Source organism: Thamnophis elegans, chromosome 4 (genome assembly GCF_009769535.1).
Source record: "Thamnophis elegans isolate rThaEle1 chromosome 4, rThaEle1.pri, whole genome shotgun sequence".
Lineage (NCBI taxonomy): Eukaryota > Metazoa > Chordata > Lepidosauria > Squamata > Colubridae > Thamnophis > Thamnophis elegans.
The window spans coordinates 9,710,603-9,738,102 of record NC_045544.1 but is presented as its reverse complement, the minus strand read 5'-3'; positions in this window follow the sequence as shown (position 1 = coordinate 9,738,102).

Below are 27,500 nucleotides of genomic sequence, written 5' to 3'. Positions count from 1 at the left end.
TCTACAAGGGCGTTATCGTATACCTGGACGATATCCTCATTTATACTCGCAGTTACGACCACCACGTCAATCTGGTGCGCACTGTTCTGAAAAAACTCCGTGCCGCTGACCTTTATGCTAAATTGTCTAAGTGTGAGTTTCACCAATCTAAAATTGACTATCTGGGCTACCGCATCTCCCCTGATGGCATTGAAATGGACCCTGAAAAAGTGAAGGCGGTCACTGAATGGGACGCGCCCAAAACTCGTAAACAATTGCAAAAATTTTTGGGTTTCGCTAATTTCTACCGTCAATTCATTCCCTCTTTTGCTCAGATTGCCCTCCCTATTACTAATTTGCTCAAGACGAAAGGCGACCCGAAGCCTAAGCCTAATAAGCCTTTAGACTGGAACATGGAATGCCAAGCGGCGTTCGAGAAACTTAAACGCCTTTTTGCCGCTGAACCAGTTCTTAAGCATCCTGATCTCGACCGGCCTTTCGTCGTCCAGGCTGATGCCAGTGATGTCGCCGTAGGGGCCATTCTGCTGCAAGCCAACGACCAAGGTAACTTGCAGCCTTGCGCATACACCTCCCGTAAACTCACTGACACGGAGCGGCGTTGGGCGGTTTGGGAGAAGGAGGCTTTCGCCGTCCGTTGGGCCCTCGCTACTTGGCGCCATTTCCTAGAAGGCGCTAAACACCCATTTGAGGTTTGGACTGACCACAAAAACTTGGAAGCGTTGCGAACGCCTCGTCGTCTCTCCCCCAAACAGATGCGATGGGCCCAATATTTCAACCGTTTCAATTTCACTCTAAAGTATATCCCGGGCGGAAAGAACTTCATGGCGGATGCTTTGTCCCGATTACCTCAATATAATTGCTCTAAACTGAGTATCGTTCAACCCCTCCTGGCAGCTCCGGTACTCACACGTCAGCAGACCCAAGCTCAGAGGGAAGTGCCTCAAGATCTACTTTCTGACCTTAAAAAAGCTCTTCCTCAAGACGACTGGTTTCTGAACCATCGGGACGAGTGCACCATGCGGGACGATCTACCGTGGATTGGTGCTAAATTATACATCCCCGCGTCCCTACGTCTGGTCGTCCTTCGTTGCGCTCATGACTCCAAATTGGCGGGTCATTTTGGGTTCGTAAAAACTTTGCACCTCGTGAAGAGACAATTCTGGTGGCCCTCTTTAAAAAAGGACATTGAACTTTATGTGGCCAGTTGCCCAGTTTGCGCTACCGCCAAAAAACCGCCGGGGAAACCGCAGGGACTACTCCAGTCCGTCGCTCGCCCGGTTGCCCCTTGGAAGGAGATTTCTATGGACTTTATTGTTGAGCTTCCCGAAAGCCAGGGGCATACCGTCATCTGGGTGGTCACTGATTTGTTTTCCAAACAAGTTCATTTCGTGCCTTGTCACAAAATTCCTTCCGCCAAGGCATTGGCTAAACTGTTCCTTTCACACATCTACCGTTTGCATGGAGTTCCCGACCGTATTGTCTCCGATCGTGGGGTCCAATTTACATCTACTTTTTGGAAGGAATTTCTCAAACGCATTGGGTCCACCCAGGGCCTTAGCTCCGCCTACCATCCTCAGACTAATGGCGGCTGTGAACGTACGAATTCCGTCCTTGAGCAATATTTACGTTGTTTCATCAATTATCAACAAGACGATTGGGTCGACTTGTTGCCACATGCTGAGGTGGCCTACAACAACTCGGTTCACTCCAGCACGGGGTTCACCCCTTTTCGGGTCGTTTACGGACAAGATTTTGTTCCTATTCCCGAATTGCCTACTGCCCAACCACAGGTTCCTTCAGTTGCGGACTGGAGTGAGCGTCTCAGTCGCATTTGGCCCCTGACTCTTTCCACTTTGGACGCTGCCCATAAGGCCCATAAGAAGCAAGCCGATAAGAAACGCTCTCAGCCCTATGAATACCGCATTGGGGATTTGGTGTATTTGTCCACGAAATTCTTGCACACTAAACAGAAATCAAAGAAATTGGGACCCAAGTATGTTGGCCCTTTCCCTATTGTGAAAGTCATCAATCCTGTTTCTGTTCGTTTACAATTGCCCAAACACCTCAACCGAATCCACCCAGTGTTCCACATCAACCTCATCAAGCCTGTTCGGGTTTCCCATTTACGCCCCCCAGATGAACCTCCCCCGGCTCCGTTGCTGATTGATGGGGAACATCATTTTGAAGTTCGTGAAATTCTTGATTCCCGCAGGCACCGTAATCGCATCCAATACCTGGTCGCTTGGAAGCACTTTCCCCCCTCCCACACGGAATGGGTTGATAAATCCCACGTTCGTGCTCCCCGCCTGCTACAGAAATTTTATGCTTCTTATCCCGACAAGCCTTGACTTTTCTCCTCTCCCTCTTCTTTTTCTGTTTTGTCGTTTGTCTATTTTGTTTCTTTTTTTTTTCCAGGCCTGACAGCCTTTTTCCGGGGGACGGCCGGATGTCAGCTTCTGCCTTGCTGTTGCTTCAGCTGCCATGAAACGGGAAGGGGGGGGCTTGTATTTGGGAGGGGTTAATTGATGTGCTGGAGGAATGTTCCAGGATGTGCCAGACGTTGGAATTGCGCATGCGTCTGTGTTTCCCGCCTGCATCAACGGCCTTGACATTCCATCTTTCGGCCTGTCTTTTTGAAGTTATCTCACACCTGACACTTGAGGGACTTATGATTGGACTGGAGCTTTGATCCTAAGGGGGGGGAACGGGCTATTCTATATATCAATTGCTTTTGCGCCAAATTAAGCAGACTTTGCTTTGCTACTGCTCGCTTACCATTTATAATTAGTAAAAGTACTTTTGATTTCCAACCATGGAGTCTCTTAGTCTTCTTTCCTAATTATGGAATGGAGTGGTGCCTGACAAATGGTTAGAAAGATTACCTAAAAGATTATAGGAGTCAGAGGTGAAAGCAAAATGTGCTCCCATGTTGCACCCCTTTTAGGCAGCCTGCACTGGTTGCCGGTTGTCTTCCGGGTGAGATTCAAGGTACTAATCATGACCCTTAAAGCGCTCCATGGCTTAGGCCCAGGATACCAGCGAGAGCACCTACTGCCACTGGTAGCCTCCCACTGTCCAGTGCGATCCCACAGAGTTGGCCTCCTCAGGGTGCCGTCGGCCAGACAGTGTCGGCTAGTGACCCCCAGGGGAAGAGCCTTCTCTGTGGGAGCGCCTTCCCTCTGGAATGAGCTGCTCCCGGAGCTTCATATAATCCTTGACCTCTGATCCTTCCGACGCGCCCTAAAAAGTTGGCTTTTCCAGCAAGCCAGCCTGCGCCTGAACAAAACAAAATAAATTATTGATCATTGTTAATTTTAATGGAATTTTTTAAAAAATGTTATTGCTAATTCTAATTGGGTTTGTTTGGGATATTCTATTTAATTCTTTTTAACTTTTGTAATATGTGGTTTTTTTAATGTTGTACGCCACCCTGAGTCCTTGGGAGAAGGGCGGCATATAAATCCAATAAACCAAACCAAACCAACCAACCAAACCAAACCAAACCAAAATGTACAAGGCTTTCCCACTGTTAATGTTCTGCCTAGATCCTAAATTGCCAATCTAGGAAGGTAATTAACCCAGGGTGTCATTTGGAGAGAGAACTGAGTCTAAGAAAGCAAGAAATACAGGTGAAACTCAAAAAATTAGAATATCGTGCAAAAGTTAATTTATTTCAGTAATGCAACTTAAAAGGTGAAACTAATATATGAGATAGACTCATTACATGCAAAGCAAGATAGTTCAAGCCATGATTTGTCATAATTGTGATGATTAAGGCTTACAGCTCATGAAAACCCCAAATCCACAATATCAGAAAATTAGAATATTGTGAAAAGCTGCAATATTCTAGGCTCAAAGTGTCCCACTCTAATCAGCTAATTAAGCCATAACACCTGCAAAGGGTTCCTGAGCCTTTAAATGGTCTCTCAGTCTGGTTCAGTAGGAATCACAATCATGGGAAAGACTGCTGACCTGACAGTTGTGCAGAAAACCATCATTGACACCCTCCATAAGGAGGGAAAGCCTCAAAAGGTAATTGCAAAAGAAGTTGGATGCTCCCAAAGTGCTGTATCAAAGCACATTAATAGAAAGTTATGTGGAAGGGAAAAGTGTGGAAGAAAAAGGTGCACAAGCAGCAGGGATGACGGCAGCTTGGAGAGGATTGTCAGGAAAAGGCCATTCAAAAGTGTTGGGGACTTTCACAAGGAGTAGACTGAGGCTGGAGTCAGTGCATCAAGAGCCACCACACACAGACGGATCTTGGACAAGGGCTTCAAATGTCATATTCCTCTTGTCAAGCCACTCCTGAACAGCAAACAACATCAGAAGCATCTTACCTGGGCTAAAGAAAAACAGACCTGATCTGTTGCTCAGTAGCCCAAAGTCCTCTTTTCTGATGAGAGCAACTTTTGCATCTCATTTGGAAACCAAGGACCCAGAGTATGGAGGAAGAATGGAGAGGCACAGACTACAAGATGCTTGAAGTCCAATGTGAAGTTTCCACAGTCTGTGTTGATTTGGGGAGCCATGTCATCTGCTGGTGTTGGTCCACTGTGCTTCATTAAGTCCAGGGTCAAAGCAGAGTACATATGCATGCTTACACTTTTCAGAGATCCGATATTGTTCTATGTACAATCCTTGTTTTATTGATTGCATGTAATATTCTAATTTTCTGAGATTGTGGATTTGGGGTTTTCATGAGCTGTAAGCCATAATCATCACAATTATGACAAATCACGGCTTGAACATGCTTTGCATGTAATGAATCTATCTCATATATTAGTTTCACCTTTTAAGTTGCATTACTGAAATAAATGAACTTCTGCACGATATTATAATTTTTCGAGTTTCACCTGTACCTAGGGTGTGGCATCTGGGGGAATTGATCATGATGGGAAGATAACTGGAAGAGCTAATGAACAGATGACAAGGATTTGGATTGGGGACAGCAGGAAGAAGGTGCAAGAGAAATTAGTTCCAAGAAAAGGCAAGCAATCCAAAGAAGTGAGACTTTTTTTCCCCCTCAAGGCAGTTGTGGCTGAAAATCTGTGCCAACAGGTAATCTGGAAAAATTGGACTGTGCTGTGCATATATTGCATATTGAAAAAGCCCTGTCCCATTCTTTTCTCTCTCATTTTCTGACTGCTTTTGTTTTCTCGGGTTGGCTAGTCAAAATATAAAATCAATTCTCAAAATACTGCAGCCTCCTACATAATAATTTTAAAATGAGGTAGCTCATGTAGAATTTTAAGCTTCTTACAGCACTCGATTCCATAAAGCTGTTGTGTTCAAGGCCACAATTGAAGGATCAAGTTTCCCCCGTGCTTCATTATGTGTGCTTCCCTGTGAATCATATTGGATCTAATCTGAAAGTCATGGGCTGGATGGCTCGTGACTTGAGCCGAGGTGGCGCAGTGGTTAAATGCAGCACTGCAGGCTACTTCAGCTGACTGCAGTTCTGCAGTTCGGCTGTTCAAATCTCACCGGCTCAGGGTTGACTCAGCCTTCCATCCTTCCGAGTTGGGTGAAATGAGGACCCGGATTGTTGTTAGGGGCGATATGCTGACTCTGTAAACCGCTTAGAGAGGGCTGAAAGCCCTATGAAGCGATATATAAGTCTAACTGCTATAGTGACTTAGAGAAGACTGTGGAAACAATATTCTTTTTATACTTTTGTAGTCCTTTAATTTGGGGTAAAGTCAGGGTGACTGGATAGAGTTAGGTGTTTACTAGGTGGATGCCCTTCCTGATGCCTACATGAGTCTGAAACAGATATTTTCTCTTTGCGCCTAGAGAGAAACATCTTCCACTCCTAGAATTGAACTCTCAGCCTTCTAAGCAGGAGGCAAATATCTTCACCAGTAAGTCTCTTGGATGTGTTATAATAGAAGATGGATAAAAGTTAACTTAAATAAAAGAACCCCATTCCATGAATTGTTCTCACATAAGCAAAGTTAAATAGCAGGTGGTTTATCTACTTCTTACCAACATATCCTTAAACTTCCCCAGCTGCGCAAAGCCAAAGAACATTGCAATACGTCACAAAATGTCACAGGACACAATCAAGTTTGACACCTGTGCCTTACAGATTGAAACAATCCAAATACTGCCTCCATATCTTTATCTGCATTTCAATTAATGTCTCATTAAAATTCTTGACTATTAAAATTAGTTGGAAACAAACACTTTAAAAAAAAACTTTTAAAATTATGAATTCTCCTAAAACTTTTAATTGGACTTAATATGTTCCCTTGGAAAAATGAATAACAGCAACTAGTGTTACCTTTAGGAAGTATATGTCTTTCTCTTGTTATTCAAAAGAAGATTTGATCAAAAATAATAATAAAAAAGTTTAAAAAGAAGATTTGATCTTCTATAGTTAACCTGACAAGTGTTGGATCTGTTATTATCTATTATGATGCAGAAGTGCTAAATTGAATAGAGATTTATAGATTTGCACTTTACATCTAATTCTTGGGAATTAGGAATAGGAAACAAAAAAATTAAGATTCCACTTGTAATGCCATTAATTATGGAGTCATGAATTTCCCACAAACTGAAGTTGAATAGACAGATTCCATGGAATAACATTATATTTGAGCAGAATTGATATGTAAGTCCTATTGGTGACCACACTCATGAGTAGCCCTAAAGACAATAACTTAAAGTTGGTTAAAGGATTCAACTGAGGCCATATTTATTAAATACAATAGGATTTATATGGAGGACATTGTGACATATGCATCATTCTAGCCTTAAAGAGCCTAGATTATAACTACACTTTTCAGAAAAGTAGGAAATTGTCCTCTTGATGTCTCACAAATCAGTGTGGATGAATTGAATTACTGTAAGTTCACTAGTCATCCATCTCAGATACTCCTTCATTCTTCCCTCAATGGCCACTGCTGTTAAGAGATTTCAAATTTTGACCTAAGTAGCAAAGCAGCCAATGGCTATTTACCTGTTGGCACTTCTGGGCTCAAGGCTCAGTGGGAGGCAGGGTAGATGATGGAGATACTCCTCTCATCTTTTCTTGCTATGGATTTCTGAGAACTGTAGTTGGAAGGCATGACAGCATTGAAGTTTGTCAAATTTCAATCCCATGTGAGTCACAAATCTCCAATTTTGGACACATTCTGTTAGTTAGCCCATTCAAGTTACATCGATTCAAAAATGGTTACTTTATGATGTACCATTTCATCCAGTTGAAGGTTACAAGGTATGAAACAGGCACTAATGTCTTAGTATTATATACGTAGGGAGGTGCCATGCACACATCTGTACAATTACAGAACTCCATTCATTTACATTACATGGATCCATTTGTAGAGTTTGGTTGAGATACAAGATCTGAGCCAGAGAACCACAAGCCAGGGCCACAGAATGGAGAATCAACTAAGCTACAAAGTTTAGTAACTGGCTTCAGAGCATTCTTACTCTTTCTCTGTCAATCTTTTATGGAAACACAATTAGGTGAGCCTCCAATATACAGTCTTGTAAAAAATATAAATGAAAAAAAAAACTACACAAGTATTTCATCGTTCACCTCTCTACTGTAATCCTTTTCTGCAAATAATAGTATATTGCATATATGTATGTGTGTGTGCATTTTTTTATAATAATTTGTATTTGTATTTGTATTTTATTATTTGTATGCCGCCCTTCTCCGGGAGGACTCAGGGCGGCAAACAATTCAGGGGGGAAAAAAAGGGGGAACATAAAAGACAAAATACAAATAATAAAAGTAGACAACAGTCGCACAACCATACATGTCGAGAGGGGAGGGAACTCATCACCCCCAGGCCTGCCAGCAAAGCCAGGTTTTGATGGCTTTTCGGAAGGCCTGGAGAAAGGTGAGGGTCCGAATCCCTGCGAAGAGTTCGTTCCAGAGGGCCGGAGCTGCCACAGAGAAGGCCCTCCCCCGGGTAGTAGCCAGGTGGCATTGGCTGGTAGATGGCACCCGGAGGAGGCCAACCCTGTGAGATCTAATGGGTCTGTGGGAGGTAATTGGCAGCAGGCGGTCTCTCAAGTATGGACAGAAGGCGTAAGCAGTTTCAAATCAATTGTAAATTTCCCCTGAAATAAACCCGACTCTGTCTTGATATATTTTCCTTCTAATTTCCAGCTCCACATCCATCCCCTCCTATTGTTTTTAATTCTTGACATTGCAACTGATGTCTGTTCAGTAGATCATGACAGGTGGCTGGTTTCAAGCATTCCGTTTTTTCAAGTTGAAAAGCCATCTTGTCATCAATAAGCATTTGAACCAGCTCCCAAAGCAGCAGGACAACCTAAAAGAAGCTGTTGGATGGGGCTTTTCTCTGTTGTTCTGTTCTGAACACCCCTTCTGTGCTTAGAGTGCTTTCCCAATACTTCAGATCTGTAGACTTGTCACTAACTTTGGGAGAAGCAATATTGCAGACATTAACTTATAACAGGTCTGTTGTGGCAGAGCGCAGAAAGAGAATGTGTAATCTGATCCTGCGGAGAAAGACTAAGTTGTGATAGTTTAGCAGAGTTTCTACTTTGTATGACAGCAGGATATGGAATGAGTGCCACCAAAGACAGGATCCTTCTAGATGATTATTTTGGAGCTGGGTGGGGAGTAGAATGTATGAACAATTGCACTGATCTCAAAGTCTCATGAAGATCCCAGTAGAACTTTCCTGGGAGAATTCTCTTGCAGGGAATCAAATCGAATTGAATCTGATATGAATTCATTAAGCTGTTGGATATCTCTTATTATACTCCCAGCGAAGACCGATTGTGAAACTAGCCCAAGATCCTTTCTATTGGCTTGACCCAACCCAGAACTGTTCCCTAAACATGGCTATGCAATAAACTGAACAAACTGCAGTCTAGACTTCAGTTTACATTTAGAGAATCGATGAAGAACAAAACTCCATCTTTTTGTATTCATGTATCTCAGAGGTGGGTTCCTACCAGTTCGCACCAGTTCAGTAGAACCGGTTCGTCAAATCTACTGAACCGGTTAGAAGAAGTTCTACCAGAAAGCAGGCCACACCTACAGAAGAGGTTTCAAAAATTTTTGAAACCCACCACTGACACACACACACAGACACAGAGAGAGACAGACAGACAGGCAGGCAGACTCACACAGAGAGAAAAAGAGAAAGAAAGGAAAAAAGAAAAAAAGAAAAAAAGAAAAAAAGAAAAAGTGAGAGAGAGATGAAAGGAAAAAGGAAAAAGGGACAGAGAGACAAAAGGAAGGAAAGAGAGAGAGAGAGAGAGAGAAAACACATGGCTGGCAAGCCACTCCCACCAGGTCACATGGCCAGCAAGCCACTCCCACAAAGGAGGCCCACACCCACAGAGTAGGTTCGAAAATTTTTTGAAACCCACCACTGATGTATCTGAAGAAAACTCTGATGGGAGGAAAATTTGTTCAATTAGGGTTTGAGAATTTCCCCCCCACTTTCCATGTGAAAATCAGAAAATTTTCATTTTACAAATACCATTTTCAAATTAGGTTCTTTTAAAGGATATATCTAGTCACAGAGGTATAAAAGATCTTATTTATACTTAAAATATTAGCCTGTTTTTGTTTGCTATTGCATAGCAGGTTTTTTTTCTGTACAAGCAAGCAGGCAAGAGAAAATGTAGAGAATGTACAATCATGTTCAGCTGGGTTCTGAAATGCATTTAGTTAATTTACATAATTTTTGCCAGAATAATTAATCTTTTTCCAAGGTGCATTAATAATGCTCTATTCTACTGCTGCTGTGTTTGCCCATTCAGTTTTGACAATTGTTAAGACTGAGTCCCACCATCACTTTCAGTAAACCAACTACTGACAGGATCTGTTGTGGTCCAATAGCGGCCAGTTGAACTGTTGGTGGAATCTGACAGCGATGAACACTATGGGACTGCCCTGAAGGCTGAAGAAGACTCGGGGGGGGGGGGTGTTCAGAGTCAGAGCAGGGACTAGAGAGGCCTGTTGGCCACCAGGTGGCGTCTGAGCCAGGGAGCAGTGAGGAAGAACAGAGGGAGGCTGTCCCTGATGTACGTATGCGTAGGGCTGAGAGGAGGAGGGAGCAGCTTTGGAAAAAGGCTCACAGAAGGGAATAGGAACAGGTGGCTACTGATTGGCCCCTCCCAGAGAGCTTATAGGTGGGGTGACGGGAGGGGAATTTTGCAGGAAACAACAGTTTAATCCAGGCATAGAGAAAAATTAGGAGAATTTCGTGAGTTCAAGCCTTGTTTTCATAGAGATAACTTTCTGCGCTCCTAGCCAAGGGGTTGCTTATCTCCCTCCTTAGTTGTGGCAGACAGCCAAGTCTGCATCAGTATATATTAGAGGCTTGGGACAGAACAGGATCTTTTTATTACATTGTCTGGATGAATATAAAAATAGAAAAGATCAGTGTACATAAAAGAAAAGATACATTTGTCAAGAATCCTAAGGTACAACACTGAATGATAGTCATAGGGTACTATATTCCCTGCACTATCATAAACAAAGTTATAACAAAGGAGTGAAGCAATGCTAACAGCAATGATAACATCATAGACATTAGTCTATGGTGCCATAATCTTGAAGCATACGGAGTTCAGTATAATAAGCTCATGGTTATGAGGGGGAAAAAAATAGATAAGTTAGTGGATAGGAAGTGACCATTTCATTTAAAACAAGTGGGGAAGTGATTTGAACAATATCTCTTTAGGAATTCTTTGGATTTCAGCTATTCTTTGGAGCCCTGGTGGGACAGTGGTTAAAGTACAGTATTGCAGGTAAATTCTGCTAACATCTGGAGTTCAATTCTGATGGGTTTCAAAGTGACTCAAATCCTCGATCCTTCTGAGGTTGATTAAATGAGGACCTAGATTGTTGTGGGCAATATCTAACATTGTAAACCATTCAGAGGGTGCTATAAAGCTCTGTGGGGCGATATATAACTTTAAGTGCTATTGCTATTGCTACTCTCTGCAGAAATTCAGTCTGTGTTCTTAACATGACTAGTGAAACCTCATTAAGCTGTTTTGTGGTGGAATGGGAGAGTGAGTTTTCTATTGGACACCTGGGAGGATATACAACCTTGTGCCAAATCTTCAATAATACATAGATTTTGTACTGACTTATTTGGTTACCGGACAGGTCCATCATTCAGGCTACTTAAACTAGATTCTCACTGTGAACCCAAGAAATAATCTAGTTAGATAATTGGATGTTTCTTTCTTCTCTTTATGTATTCACCTTGTAGTGTCACACAGTACTTAAATTTTTCCAGCTATTATTTTTTATCCTTATCCTTCTAGTCATTTTGAGTATCATCTATGCAACCCTTAATATTTGAATAGATTTCAGTTAATTTAAGAAATGCCTAGTTAAGTTTTAAGTTTAAGTTAAGTTTTATTTTATTTATATGCCGCCCTATTCCCTAAAAGGGACTCAGGGCGGCGAACAACTTAAACGGGAAGGGGAACATACAAGTACAAAAATAGACATTTAAAATGACCAACAACCACACCTGTCGAGAGGGGAAGGGGAGCTCATCAACCCCAGGCCTGCGACACAGCCAGGTCTTAACGGCTTTTCGGAAAGCCAGGAGAGAGGTGAGGGTCCGAATCTCCGCGGGGAGTTCGTTCCAAAGGGCCGGAGCTGCAACAGAGAAGGCCCTCCCCCGGGTCATAGCCAGATGCATGGCTGGTGGATGGAACCCGGAGGAGGCCGACCCTGTGCGATCTAATGGGTCTTTGGGAGGTAATTGGCAGCAGGCAGTCTCTCAAGCCTAGCTCAATTAAAACATAAAATAAATGAGATAAAGTTCATTTCTTATTTGCATACACCATATGAACAGAATCTTGCAGATTAAACCTATAATACCCCTAACCTAAAGGTTATACGCTGGAGATTCTAAGGAACTGGCTATCCTCAATCTCTTCCTTTTTTCTACGATCTGGCTCTGGATAGGGCTGCCTCTTGTTTTGTGCCCCATTCTTGGAATGTGCTCCTTCCCTCCTAGAAACTTGTTCCATCACTGCAGTATATCACATCTCCTCTTCCATAGACACTTTCCATAGCACAAATGATGTACTGCATTTATGTAGTTGGAAAGAGGATATATTGATAGATTTTGTTGAACGCTTTGATGAAGCCTGTTAGGAATATAATCTAACGGTTGGGTTGGCCATATATAAATCATGTAACAATGCTATACCTGTTTCTCTAAATCATACTGTAAAATGTGATTGGTTGCTGTTTTCCTCAATCGGCCATAAGAGGGAGCCAGAATGACTGTTAGCTCTCTGTTTGTTAGATGCTGGGCTGATCTGATCTGAGCGTTTTGGAAGCTGGCTGTTAGAAAGTGCCGTGAGCTATTGTAAGTTTTGCAACTGCTAGCAAACTTTGTGTACCGGACTGATTGTATGATTATGGACTATGTTATTTGGATTATCCCTTAACTGAAAGACGTTGATGACTGACTGTCTTAACTGTGTATGACTTGGACTATTTGATGGACTCTGATACCTCTATTTCCACGAAAGTAAAAGCCTACTTAAACTGCAGTGTCTCTGTATGCTGGTTTGTGTGTTCTCCAACAACACTCTCCCAACACGTCTCTGAACGTACTTGCTCGAGCCGAGGTGGCACAGTGGTTAAATGCAGCACTGCAGGCTACTGCTAGATCAGCAGTTCAGCGGTTCAAATCTCACCGGCTCAGGGTTGACTCAGCCTTCCATCCTTCCGAGGTGGGTAAAATGAGGACCCGGATTGTTGGGGGCAATATGCTGACTCTCTGTAAACCGCTTAGAGAGGGCTGAAAGCCCTATGAAGCGGTATATAAGTCTACTGCTATTGCTATTGCTCTCCCAATGGGGAACTTACCTAACAAAGTCCAACTACTTTATGTTTGTAGCATTCCCCTGATCTACAAACCACCAACTCTATCTAAGAAGGAAATAACATTAGTTTGTCACAATTTGTTCGTGACAAACCTGTGCTGACTTCTGTCAATTGTAGTACACTTACCTACATGCTTACAGATATGATATTTCTTAATAGAATAGAATCTAATAGAATTATTTTTTGGCCAAATGTGATTGGACACCCAAGGAATTTGTCTTTGGTGCATAAGCTCTCAATGTACATAAAAGAAAAGATACATTTGTCAAGAATCATAAAGTACAACACTGAATGATAGTCATAGGGTACAAATAAGCAATCAAATCATATTGGGAAACAATCAACATAAATCTTAAGGATACAAGCAATAACGTTAGAGTCACACAGTCATAAGTGGGAGAAGATGGGTGATAGGAATGATGCGAAGATTAATAGTAGTGCAGATTTAGTAAATACTTTGACGGTGTTGAGGGAATTATTTGTTTAGCAGAGTGATGGCATTTGGAAAAAAAACCTGTCCTTGTGTCTAGTTGTTCTGGTGTGCAGTGCTCTATAGTACCATTTTGAGTGTAGGAGTTGAAACAGTTTATGTCCAGAATGTGAGGGATCTGTAAATATTTTCACAGCCCTCTTTTTGACTCGTGCAGTGTACAGGTCCTCAATGGAAGGCAGGTTGATAGTAAGTGCTTTTTGTGTAGCTTTAATTATCCTCTGAAGTCTGATCTGTCTTGTTGGGTTGCAAAATCTGTTCAAGATCCTTTGCTGGTATTGATAGTTCTGCAGTATCCTGGATTTTCTTTACCTTTTGAAAATAAGGATAACTTCTCTCCTTCAGTCTTCTGGAATCTCACTAGTTCTCCTGAAACTCTCAAAGAATAGTGAGAGGAGTTGTATTGCCTTGCTTGTTCTAAGAAGAACTCCTCTCCCTCCTCGGTATAATAACCAGCTAAGACTGGTTACATAATAATAACCAGCTAAGACTCCATTTCTCTTTTGAGACAAGACAGTTGCAAGATATGGTTTAGATATCATGCCTTCCTATCATCACCAATTACAGTTGTGAAGGATTGTGGATCTGGCTGTGAGGATGGGAAAGAATGAGAGTAAACTGCTGAGGTGGGATTTTTTTTTAAAAAAATAACTTAGTCTCCAGAAAGAAAGAAAGTATAAGAAGGAATGTAACCTCGTCTTGTTTTTATTTCATAATAAAGCTTGACATGCTTTCAAGATTCTGTAACTGCAAAAAATTAAAAACATTCCTGGAATCCTGATGTGCTTTTTTCTTGATCTTGCCTACCTCAATTGGCTGGCATCAGTTCACCATTTTCTCCTCGCAATAGTTTACCTTATTATTCATTATTTTTAATGAATGCAATAACACTGTTTTTGTAGGTTTTGGTATCTATTGCAAGCCTTGGGCCATTCTGAGTTTTAGCCTTTCTGACATAGTCCTTATAGATTACTTTCTATTCTTCTTCAGTTATGTGTTCCTCTTTCCATTCTGCATTTTCAAGAACTCTGTATGAATACTGAGGTCTTTACATTCTTCCCAGGTCTCCTTCGTATTGGAAATGTTTACAATTGCAACTTCAATATCTCATTTTGTAAGATGCTTCTAGTCTTCTAAAATACTTTTATTTGGAACCTGCAGTGTCACGTAACTCAGTGGTGGGTTGCTCATCCCGTTCCAACCGGTACGGTTGGAACGGGGCCGGCGGCGTCCTCGTGCACGTGCGCAGTTCACACATGCGTCTTAGTGCCTGCATGATGCTCCAGCTGCTCGCGGAGAATCGCGCAGGCGCTGTATGTGCCATGCGCCTGCGTGGAAGTGCAGAAGGTTTCAAAGATCGGTAAGGAGCGTGGGGGGCGGGCGGGTGGGCCCTTCGGCGTTCCTGGAAGTTACTTACTTCTGGGTTCACCGACCAATCGGTCTGCGGGGACCGCCGCGAACCGGTTGAAACCCACAACCTGACGTAACTAAACAGCTATTGAAATACACAGGTGTAAATTAAAAATAGGTTCTTACCCCTTTTCTGATTTTTTAGCTACCAGAGCCAGTTGAGGTAGCCAATTCTCAAAGTAAAAGAGGCCATCACTAACATGTCCAACCAGTGATGGGTTGCCAATTTTTTTACTACTGGTTCGGGCACGCTCCTGTGCATGTTCCTGCATGTGCCACTTCTGTGCATGTGCAGAAGTGTCCAGGCAAGTGGGTGGAGCCTTCCACTGCCACTATTAACAGTTCAGCTGATCTGTGCTGAACTGGGAGCAACCCACGTCTGTCTCCAATAGAACCAAATGAGGGTTCTCTTCCAACAAGTAGAGGGTTATTTTTATGTGTCACGTCACCTTAACGCTAAAATTGTTTCAATGGTCCTACTCATATATAGCTTTGTTTATTCCAGTCCATATTCCACTCTTCAGTTCTGAAATAATTAAAAGAGGTTCTAACAGAAGATTCCAACAGGATGACAATTTTGCTTTAATAAGAATAATTTCTTTAATTGAATGACATCATTTTTACAATCCTTCAAAATCTTTCCAAAAAGCTGAAAGACACACAATTTTCACATGATTTTATTAACTATATTACATGACTTTATATAACGCTATCAAATTCTCTGATAAGCCACTCGTGCATTGGTCAATCGCATTATATAAGTCTTATCATGCTGAAACATTTAAAATCACATTGTTTGTTATTTTATGGTTAGTGATTTCTCTCTGAGCAAAATGGCATTAGTGATGGGAAAATGTCACACCCCAGGCTGAACTTGAAGCTTTGTATAAATTCAAATCTTAAAAGAAAAACAAGAGTGGAAAACTCAATGTAGGCTACATCCAGAGGTGGGTTCCTACCAGTTCTCACCTATTCGGTAGAACCGGTTCGTCAAATCTACTGAACCGGTTAGAAGAGTTCCACCAATGGACCCGGAAAGCAGGCCACACCTACAGAAGAGGTTCCAAAAAATTTTGAAATCCACCACTGGTCCTTGGGTATGATTATTCTACACTATCATGCTCATATTTATAAAACTCAGTGCCTCTGTGAAAGGTAAGGATGACTACTGCGTTTGTGGTGCAATCAGAACATTGCGTGTGTTGAAGTTGTTTTAACGCAAACCAAAGATGCCTTTTAAAAAACAAGTTTACATCATATTCTTATGCATGCCAGTGCTGTGTGTGAGGTAATTTAAGGTGGTTCTGACAAGTGTCATCGGCATCTTCATATCCGGTCACATGGGCGGCAAGCCACTCCCATCTGGTCACATGGGTGGCAAGCCACTCCCACAAAGGAGGCCACACACACAGAGTAGGTTCAAACAATTTTTGAAACCCACCACTGGCTACATCATATCAATATTTGGAGGATGGAGAGGTCCAAAGAGCTACAGTGCTGAACCTGTACTTCCAAATGTACTTCTAAATATTTGACACGTTTTTTGTTCATTTAAAATGCTATTTTTGAATAAAACATTTGGGGAAAACATAAATCCCAGAAGGAAAAATGCTTTGGAAATGTGCATTGGACCCATCATTTAGTCATTCCCAGTCAACTCACCTCTCAGAGCACTTCCAAAGATGTATATCTGCTCAACAAACCTATCAGAAGAAGAAATACTGCTGAAAATATTCTAACTAAATATTTTAAGTTTATTAAACCATGCATAATTCAAGGGAACTCCCACTAGACAGGCACTGTTCTCTGGTTTCATGCTATTGTTTCTAACTTCTGGTCTTCTATCAAGCTGGATGACATTTCCAAATCATGGAACATTAAAAAAAAATTGGGACATTATTTATTTAAATTTTTCTATATTGAATTGATAACTACCTTTTCTCCAAGAATTTAAGGAGCTACATGGAGATTATGCTTTCATTTTATCCCCACAATTACTCTGAGAATGGGTTGACTGGGAATAACTGAACAATGGGTTCAATGTGCATTTCCAAAGCACCTTTCCTTCCAGGATTTATGTTTTCTCCAAGTGTTTTGTTCAAATAGCATTATTATTATTTTTAATAATTTTTTTTAATTTTTTTGTTACATAAACAACACATTCCCACAACAGTGGAAAAAAAAATCAAAACAAAAAAGAACAAAAAACAAAACAGAGAAAAAATACAAGAAGTATATGTTATAAAAAGTATATCAGCTGGTTACAACAAGTTTTTGTGCATCTCTTCCATTAATTCATATTAATTCAAATATCTTAACTCAAATGTTAGATGGAAGAGTACAATTTAAAACTAGCTAAACCTAGTTAAATTCATTTGTATAGATATAGTTGAATAATAATTGATAATGATAGTAATGTATATAATGTTGAGTTGCTATGATAAATAATAATTGGATATGAGACGGGAAGGTTAGAAATATCCTTGGACTATATATAAAGGTTATTAATCAATAATATTATTATAAAAAATAAAATAAAACTATATACAGTTAAATCTTAACTAATATGGGGAAAATGCTATGATATATGATTAATAAAGAAGGAGAATGATAATAAATTATATCATGGAGGATGGAATTTTTGGTATTTATTATGCATGTTTAGCTAAAACAGGATATGAGGATTTGATGTTAATGGAGGATTTTATAAACAAGTAAATGAAATGCTAGCATGTGGTTATGGATTAAATCTTTGGTATAGTTAAGGATGAAGGATGTTTAAACAACTGTAGTCAGCTAAAAGTGGAGGTATGATGATGTTAATATGGTAAACATTTGAGTTAAGATATTTGAATTAATATGAATTAATAGCATTTTTTTTTTAAATGAGCAAAAACAACACTGTCAAATAATTTACCAAGACTATATTACTATTATTCTTCTCTTCCTTCTTGGTATTTATGTCTTCGCACTTATGACTATAACCATGTTGCTTGTATCTTTCAATTTAAATTGTTTTATTTGTTTCCTAGTGTGATTTGATTGCTTATTTAGTAACATATTACTATCACTAAGTGTTGTAACTTATGATTCTTGATGAATGTATTTTTTTCTCTTAGATACACTGAGAGCTTATGCACCAAAGACAATTACCTTGTGTGTCCAATCACACTTGGCCAATAAAGAATTCTATTCTATTCTATTCTATTTTAAAATGTATCAAACATTTAGAAAAGGAAATGTTATCATTTCTTCGATAAGATTTAGAGGTGATAAGATTTTTTAGAGCCAACTCAAACAAATGGAAAATTAGTTCTTGGAATCAGCTTGAAAGAATGTTGGATGCTAATAAGGGAGACTTCTTTGATGGGAATAGGTCTTGGGCTTCTCATAACATCTTATTTATTCCACTTGATATTTAGCTTTTTAAAAAGTTCAAAAACGAGACAAGCAGCTAAACAAGTGACCTTATGACATATTGCTTAATTAGAATAAATTAGCAGAAAATATTGTCTTAACAAGAAAGAATCCTTCCAGTTGACTTCAACAAGGCACTTAATTATATACATCAAGGAAAATTTCTTTAGGGATTTCTCTTTTCTTCATCTAAGTAACTCACTTAATGTAGTTTCTCATTTGCAAATGCGATTACGGGAAAAGATCTAACAAGATAAATTAGATTTAATTTCACCCAACATTTTTAAAAAAAAAAAAAAACTTTGCAAAAGTTAAAGCAGAGAGAGGAAGTGGTGGTAGGAAGGGATCCAACATATAATTTTCTTTAGTTGTTACTTGTTTTTATTTTTCCCTTCTTGATAATCTAGTAATATAAATACAGCTTGGGACCTCCATCTACTGTGTTTATGTGTAAATAGTATATATTCATCATGTAATTATTGCTTGCATTTTATTAAATGGAGGATGCTCAAAGCAGCTCTTTATTTTTAAGAGAACCAAAAATTAGTTTGAGGACCTAGACTGTGGGGGCGATATGCTGTCTCTGTAAACCGCTTAGAGAGAGCCGAAAGCCTTATGAAGCGGTATATAAGTCGAACTGCTATTGCTATTGCTATTGCTAGTTCAGTTGATGAGACCTTCAATTTGTCGAATTGATCTCAAGGTCAGATCCTACATAAGGAAATTGTCTTCTCCGAATTAGAAAGGCATATTGAAGATGAAACAAAATTAACCACGGACATTGACATATAAATGTGTGTCAGTAAATGTGAGCTGTTTCATTTGGTTGGCAAGCTATTTCCCATCAGCTCCAGTGGAATGTTCCTGAAACATGACTTCTTCCTTAGAAATGAGCCAAATAATTCATAATAATTGCAATAAGCAGACAATGTTGTTGCCATTTCGGAAGAACCGTACTCCATATTGTAATCGCATTTTTCTGCCTAAATATTTCCAAGTCAATGGAATGCCAAAGAATTCATGGAATCTATAGAAATATTCAACTTTCCATTAAAAATAGCATGCAAATGACATACAAATAGAGATGGTCATCTTCCAGTATTTGATACAGAGTTAATTTATATTTTAAAAAATCAAGTTCAAAATTCAATGTAAGCCCGGATAGTCATGCTGATCTATATTTTTAAGAAGATGGATCTCATTTATGATGATGATTTCCTTGCCAGGACTAGAATTATAGTCATCCCTATAAGTAACATTTGTTATAAAAGGAGGCATATAGATAGTTGCTTGGAAGCATTGATTCCCACTTTCTTTCTATCTTGATTAAGCTAAAGGCAGCATATTGATTTGCCTCTTAACATAGCTACATAGTTCCTCATTTTTGTTGACGGATGGTTTTAAACACCCAAAAAGTTCTTTCATTTATCTAACTTTTCTGATCGATCTTGTTGGGCTATTCATCTGTTTTAGGGATTCTATGACAGTTTCCTCTTTGTGTTTTATACTTCCTCTAATCTAGAAGAAGGCTAACATTTGAGTTAACAGATGCACTATGCAGACATAGAATGACATATTGTCATTGCTATCAATGTATAACAAAAGGCTTTCATCCAATGCAGTACCCAATTAAGGTCGACAAAGGAAGGAAATGCCATCTACAAGCCAATGGCTAAAAGAAAATCCCTCTGGAATAGTTATAACATAACTACAATTATTCTCTTAGAGTTGTGCATCCTGTCATGGGTTATAAATTAAACCGGTCTATAAATTTTGGGGAAATTATCGACCTCCGAGATAAAATGTGTTAATTTGACCTATTTTGATTAAATGAATTAGAAAGCAAGTGATAAAATTGCTGGTTGGCCAAGATATTTCACAATAAAGATTTATACACAGGCAAAGTATATTTGCCTACAAAGGAGGGAACTGTCTAATGATCACAATGCCTCCTAATTTCTCGACAAAAGAAAAGTTGTTATTGTTGTTAGTTGCAAAGCCATGTCCAACCCATCAGAACCCCATGAACGTTCCTCCAGGCCTTCCTGACCTCTACCATCCTCTGGAGCCCATTTAAGCTCACGCCTACTGCTTCGGTGACTCCATCTAGCCACCTCATTCTCTGTCATTCCCTTCTTCTTTTGCCCTCAATCTTTCCCAGCATTAGGCTCTTCTCCAGTGAGTCCTTCCTTCTCATTAGGTGGCCAAAGCACAGAGGAACCATGAAAATGGTATCACATGGAAATGTATAAATTTATCTTCACTTTGAGGACATCGGGGCAGATGATGTTCTGACCCCCCCCCTCATCCCACACCAAAGCATGCCAAGAACAAAGATACTTCAAGGATACTTTATTAACAGACAGAGAGGCCCTTGTCAGTAATCCAGCACAGAAAAGACGTTGCCAGCAATCCAGCACAGCAAGATGGCCACAAAAGTTCTCCCACTTTCTTGAATACATTGACTCCTGCAAAAGGGCGTGTGCACAATCATTCCTTTTATAGTCTTGAGAGGAGCCTAATTACCACCAGCTGAGTACAATTATCTCCTGTAACTGGGCAACTGTTCCTTACGCCTATTAGCTCTTCGCTGCCAGCATCCAGGAACAACTCCCTTGGCTCCTCCCCACTGCTCCAATGCATGATGTCCGGATCACACTCCCTTGTCTCCTCCCCACTGGTCCAAGGCTCAGATGCTCCTGGTGGCCAACCAGCCTCTCTGTGCCCTGCTCGGAGTCAGAACCCTGTCCAGAGTCCTCCCATCATCCAGAGTTGACTCATAGGCCCTTCTCTGTCGGAGTCTGGTGGCAGCTCCAACGGCTCCTGCTGGGCCACAAGAGATGACTATGAAAACACATATAAATTTGCTTAGGTCCTATAAAGCACTTGGTGCAAACATGTCATTGAAAATTCACTTCTTACACTCACATTTAGACTATTTCCTTTGAACTGTGGGGCAGTGAGTGATGAGCATGGGAAGAGATCCCACCAGGACATTGCAGACATGGAGAAAAGCTATCAAGGGAAATGGAGTCCATCCATGCTTGCCAATTACTGCTGGAATCTCCTCAGGGATAATCCCACTGCAGTTAGGATTATCTCTGGGGCAAGAGAAAAGCAAAAAAAACAACCACTTTAGATATTGAATAAAGGTGGAAGCTTGTCATTTAATCTGATGTTAGAGCTTGTCATGAAAAAAGCATGAAAATCTTACATGAAAAACCAATACATGAATGGAAAGTTATGTTATCGGTATCAATAAAAAGATAAATTTATAATGATTGGTATGGCTCCATTCTCCTTGCTATATCACATTTTGCAGAAATATTATAGAGCATCATTATAGCAATAGCAATAGCAGTAGACTTATATACCGCTTCATAGGCCTTTCAGGCCTCTCTAAGCGGTTTACAGAGAGTCAGCATATTGCCCCCAACAATCTGGGTCCTCATTTTACCCACCTCGGAAGGATGGAAGGCTGAGTCAACCCTGAGCCGGTGAGATTTGAACCGCTGACCTGCTGATCTAGCAGTAGCCTGCAGTGCTGCATTTAACCACTGCGCCACCTTGTAATTTTGAATTATTTTGATGCAATTTTGACATGAAGCTGTCAAAGTTGTCTTGGAAACTGAAGCCAATTAATACTCAGGACTTAATTTTCCTTTGTTAGGACCCAATTTGATAAAATTAAGCAACTTTCATTTCCAAGACTTTCTCCTTGTAGACCAGTGATACAAAGATACAAAGATACATTTCACTGATTTTTTTCTAAAGGACTAACTAAACATTGTATGTGTTTGTCTTCATTAATAAAGTACTAAAGTATAAGTCCCCAACACTTACTAAGTAATTAGAAGAACCAGTACCATATCTTTGTAATTAGTAATACAATGTAATTAAAAATAAAAGGTTTTTAAAATAGTTTTTCCAATCCTGGTACTTTTCAACAGTCCCTCTCCATCTCTAGAAATATACTCATTTAAGATCAAGGAGAGCGTTTCTCCCCTTAGTGGTCCTTAATTACCTCTGAGAAAAGTACAGTTTGTCACAGGACATTAGAACCTTACTTTTCAAGAAGATACTAAGGTCGTGAATTGGTTCCAAATTCTTGCAACTTCATAGAAATATCTGGTTAATCTGTCTTAATGGAGGTCTTCAGAAGTGTGTAGAGTTGGGCCAAAAGTTGGAAATAGGGACTGAGCAAACAAAGCCCTATTGTTGTAGAAAAGACGGGACACACAAGCCAGCTCTTCAGAGAAGGAAATGTTTATTGCACAGGTTCAGAATGAATGGTCTGAACAATGAGTGAAAGTTAGGAATTCCTTATATAGTTTATCGCTTTTAGCTAAAGCCATCTGTTAGTTTTGGAAATACCCCTCAAGATTTGCCCTTGGGTTACAGAAAGTATGTTTACAGGATGTATTTTACATAGCATGTATTTTGAGGAACTAACAATAGTGTCTACCAGACAGATTAATAGCCAAGTCAGCAAATAGGCTAAAATAGATGTTTTGCTCAGCATATTTCATGTGCAGACTTCCTTCTAACCCTTGTCTAACCGCACTATGTCCTAAAAGCAAACCTTGTAATTTCTATATGAACAGTTAAAGCTTAATATCATGAAACCCTAGTCTGGTTCAGGCTTGAGGCCTACCTTGGTTCAGCCTGCCACCTTACTATATTAGGAGTGTCAAACTCGCAGGCCACGGGCTGGATGCGTCATGCACTGGCCACGCCCCTGCCCGGTTTGGCAAAGGTTGGAAGTCACAGTATGTCACATGACACTGCTGTGATGGTGTGAATTGACATTGCTGCTCTATGCTTTTACAGCTTCAAGTATGTAGTCATGACCACCATATTAGCCCTTTTTTTTACAAACACACAGAAACATACACCACCACTCCTATTACCATCGTTGGTTGCTTCAATCATTTAAAAAAAAATTGTATCACTGCTTTATTTTATTTCACTTTTTAAGAATATCATGTTATACTTTTTAAAACTATTGCATTGCTTTCTTGCTAATTGCCCTATGTTCATCTAAGAAAAAGCTGGGCTACATTTTATTTAAAAGAAAGAATGCACAAATCATTTCTTTCTTTCTTTGTTTTTCTATTTCCCATCCCCCTTCAGGATAAAAAAAAATCCCCCAAGGCTGGTATTCCATTCCTCTGCAAAGGAAAGAAGGAAGGAAGGAAGGAAGGAAGGAAGGAGGGAGGGAGGGAGGGAGGGAGGGAGGGAAGGAAGGAAGGAAGGAAGGAAGGAAGGAAGGGTAAAGCCTTACTTTATCGTCTGAGAATCTGATTGATATTAATTTCATTACACTCCTTGTCTGATCTTTGAGAAGCTTAAAATCTTAGCTCAGCTGATGCAATGCTAACTCTGGAAGATTTTGTCAACACCCATTGAACCTTTTCTGCCTCTTCTGAGGAATATAGATGCAGACCACAGAGAGTATTTCTAATCAAAATCCTATTGCCCACGGCTGCTGTTGTTCTCAGGGGCTGCTACTCTATCTCTTTGACAAGAATAGCAGAAAGTGTTGTGGCAGCAAAAGCCTTTAACAAAAATCTGTAAAATCTCCTTATCTCTGCACACTTCTGAGAAGTGTGCTTCTGTGGCTTCTCTTTATCCTAACATCCAAAGCATTCTGTGCAATGTACCATTCTAATGCATAAGCTGCACACAAAAGAATTCACTGTGGTATATCTATATACAGTATGGACATACCATACCATTACATTCTGTTCAACACTTAATTCCCACAGCGTTGTCTTATACTTAAGGATATCTAACCACGTAGTAGGACTGAATTTCTATTATCCTTCTCAACTTTTCTGTTACCTACTCCTATTCCTACGACTATCACTTTGTTGGTTGTATCTTATTGTATGATTGTACCTATTGTATGATTTATCACTTTGCCGCTTGTATACACACTGAGAGCCTTTGCACCAGAGACAAATTCCTCATGTGTCTAATCACACTTGGCAATAAAGAATACCCTATTCTTAGTGATCTCCAGTAAGGTCACATTATACTCACTGTTGTGTTCCAAACCTTTGCATTGTTTTCTTTGATGTCTATTGCACAACATCAAGACCAAATTGCTATATATCACAACCCCTGGTATGCCCAAATATGGGAGGAATCATATTTTCCTTCTCTGTCTATCGGCTCATCCCAAAAGACCATCCAGACAGAAAGCCATTATTTTAATGTTGCCTTTCTTATATTTGTGTGCATTTGTTCTGATAAATAAATAAAGGGAGACTAGTATAGATCTATTTCAAGCTCTCTCAAGCTAAATAGCTTGAAATAGATCTATACTAGTCTTTATTTATTTATCAGAACAAATGCAACATATATATATATATGTATGTGTATGTATGTGTATGTTTGTTTGTTTGTTTGTTTGTTTGTATGTAGTGTGTGTGTATATATCTATATCTATCTATATCTCTATCTATATCTATATCTATATCTATCTATATCATATCTATCTCTATCTATATCTATATCTATATCTATCTATATCTATATCTATATCTAATCTATATCTATCTATATCTATATATATATATCTATCATCTATATCTCTATTTATATCTATATCTATCTATCTCTATCTATATCTATATCTATCTATATCTATCTCTATCTCTATCTATCTCTCTATCTCTATCTCTCTATTCTATCTCTATCTCTATCTCTATCTCTATCTCTATCTCTATCTCTATCTACCTATCTCTCTCTCTCTCTCTCTCTCTATCTATCTATCTATCTATCTATCTATCTATCTATCTATCTATATATATATTAGATTTTTACAGATTTTTGTTATATATAACAAAGGCAACAGTAAAAATATTGGGTTTCTGTCGTGATGACTCTTGTGACGAGCCGATTGACAGATGATGGAAGCAGTTAGCTTCCTCCCATAATTGGGGCTTACCAGGGGTTGTAAAAATCTAATAGATACCTTTCACCCTGGCTTCGCTGATAACGGATAAGAGCCTGTGGCCTAATGGCTAAGAAGTCTGCCTAGTATGTAATATAGCCCAGGTTCAAATCCCAGTAAGGGTATGGCTAGCTGATGAGAGCTAAATAGCTTTATCCAGATCTCTGGATAAATTAGGGCATTAATGGGATTTTAGCAGGGATAGCAAAATATAGTTTGGCCCCAAGAGGAACCATGAGAAAGATCATAGTAAGATTCTTTTCAAAGAAGGCTGCTTCAGCTTGCTCTCATTCATGTTGGGCTTTGATTGAAATTAATATTTCTCAGCTCATCAGTGTGAGAGGTATATGAATAATGAAATTACCCACATCCTTTGCCAGCTGCCATGCAATCCTGGAAAGGCCTAAAAGAGCTTTACTGCTGTAAATGAGCTATGCAAAAAAGGATCATCCCCTCGCACCTTGGATTCGTAATGGGATTACTAGAGTAGTACCCTCTCTAGCCCTGTGTTTGGAGATAACTACATCTTTATGGATGAGCCAGAGACGTTAGTTAATGGGCTATGCCAGCACTTGCACAGCAGTCAAGATGGCTTAAAGTTTATTTGCTGCGTGCTCCTCTCTTTGCTGCTTCCTCAGAGTTGAATCACCAGCAGGTAATTATTATTCAGTCCTTATATTATTAGATTCATAGACAAAAACACCAAATAGAGAACAGTGTTTATGAGAACTCTAAATCATCAAAGACAAGGATTTCCTCCTTCCTCTTCTTTCTGTCCAGCCAGTCTCAGAAATGGCATCTTAGGACAGGGTCCTTTAGTTGGAGTAATGCTTTTAGGGAGAGGGTTGCATATTCAATCTCTAGGTTAGCATTGTGAAGGAACGTGGAAATCACCTTGATGAGGAACTGGATGAATCATTTAGGAAAAATGGCAGCTCTGTCCCATGAAACCGTGAAGCATAAGAAAACACTCAAAGCACCCTCAATTTTCATTCTTTTTGGTATAAGGAGACGAGAGGGATATTTTGGCAGACATTCAAGAATGTGTGTGTGTGTGTGTGTGTGTGTGTGTGTGTGTGTGTGTGTGTGTATGGACGGACGGACGCACATGCATGCTGGTCTTGTTGTATTCGGGTCTTCTCCCGTGTAAGATTACATGGGAAAAGACCCGAATACAACAAGACCAACATACCTACACCCATGAAAATCTATGAATACACACACATACACACATGTATGTATGTATGTATGTGTGTGTGAGTGTGTCTATATGCAGGTCTTGGCGTATTTGGGTCTTGCATATCTGTACCCGTGAAAATCTACAAAAACTCACACATGCAGACACATGTCTGTGTGCACGTGTGTGTGTTCCAGCATAGCTCTGGAACGCCTTGAGCAATTTCAACCAAACTTGGTACACAGATGAGTTACTCTCTGGAGAAAAATATCGTGGGGGTAAGACATCTCTAACATCCTCAGGTGTTCTGTTAAGATGCAGCCTGTTGTGTCTTAAAATGGCTTCTACTGTTCAGCGCAGTGGAGTTTCCATGGTAACAGCTTCATATCCCCAAGGGGGCTCCCTCCGGTAAGGGAAGAAATCCAATATTAGAAATTACGTTTGGTCTGGACATTTTTCCCCTAAATAAATACCCGGACAACACGAGGTTATCAGCTAGTATGCTATAATAATTGGAGTAAGATGCTTTTCCTCCAAGATATCCATAGGTTGATGCTTATAGAGAGCAAAGAACAGCAGTGAGCTGGAATAGATGATGTCTAGAGTTCCTTCCAACTATGACATTTTCTGATTACTGGATATTATTTGCTCCCATAATTTTTTTAAAAAAACCATGACCTCAAAGTCCAAATTTAAATAAAGGAGAAAAATTAATGCTTCCACCCCCAATATAAATGAGGGAAGACAGCATTTCTTTTTTCTTTTAAAAGATGACTTCATTTCCAGCTTGTGTTAGAGAGGAGACAAACAGCTCACAAACAGAATTGTTCTGAGGAATGAGGCAACTATGGTTTCTATGGTTAAAGGAATCTTTGGAAGCCATAAAGTAAGAGAAACAGAATACTCAACCCTAGAATGCTAGTTTGTCAGTGGTAAAGAAAAGATTACATACAGATATAATACAGATTTGTTGGCAGCATTGAATATTGTTTATCATAAGGTGCTGAAGCTTGAATTATGATTTTTTATTTTATTTTTGCATATGGACTGAGATGTTGAATATTGACTGTTGTGGCCCAGCAGAAGCCGTTGGAGCTGCCACAGACTCTGACAGCGAGGGGCCCTATGAGTCAGCTCTGGAGGATGTGGAGGACTCTGGACAGGATTCCGACTCCGAGCA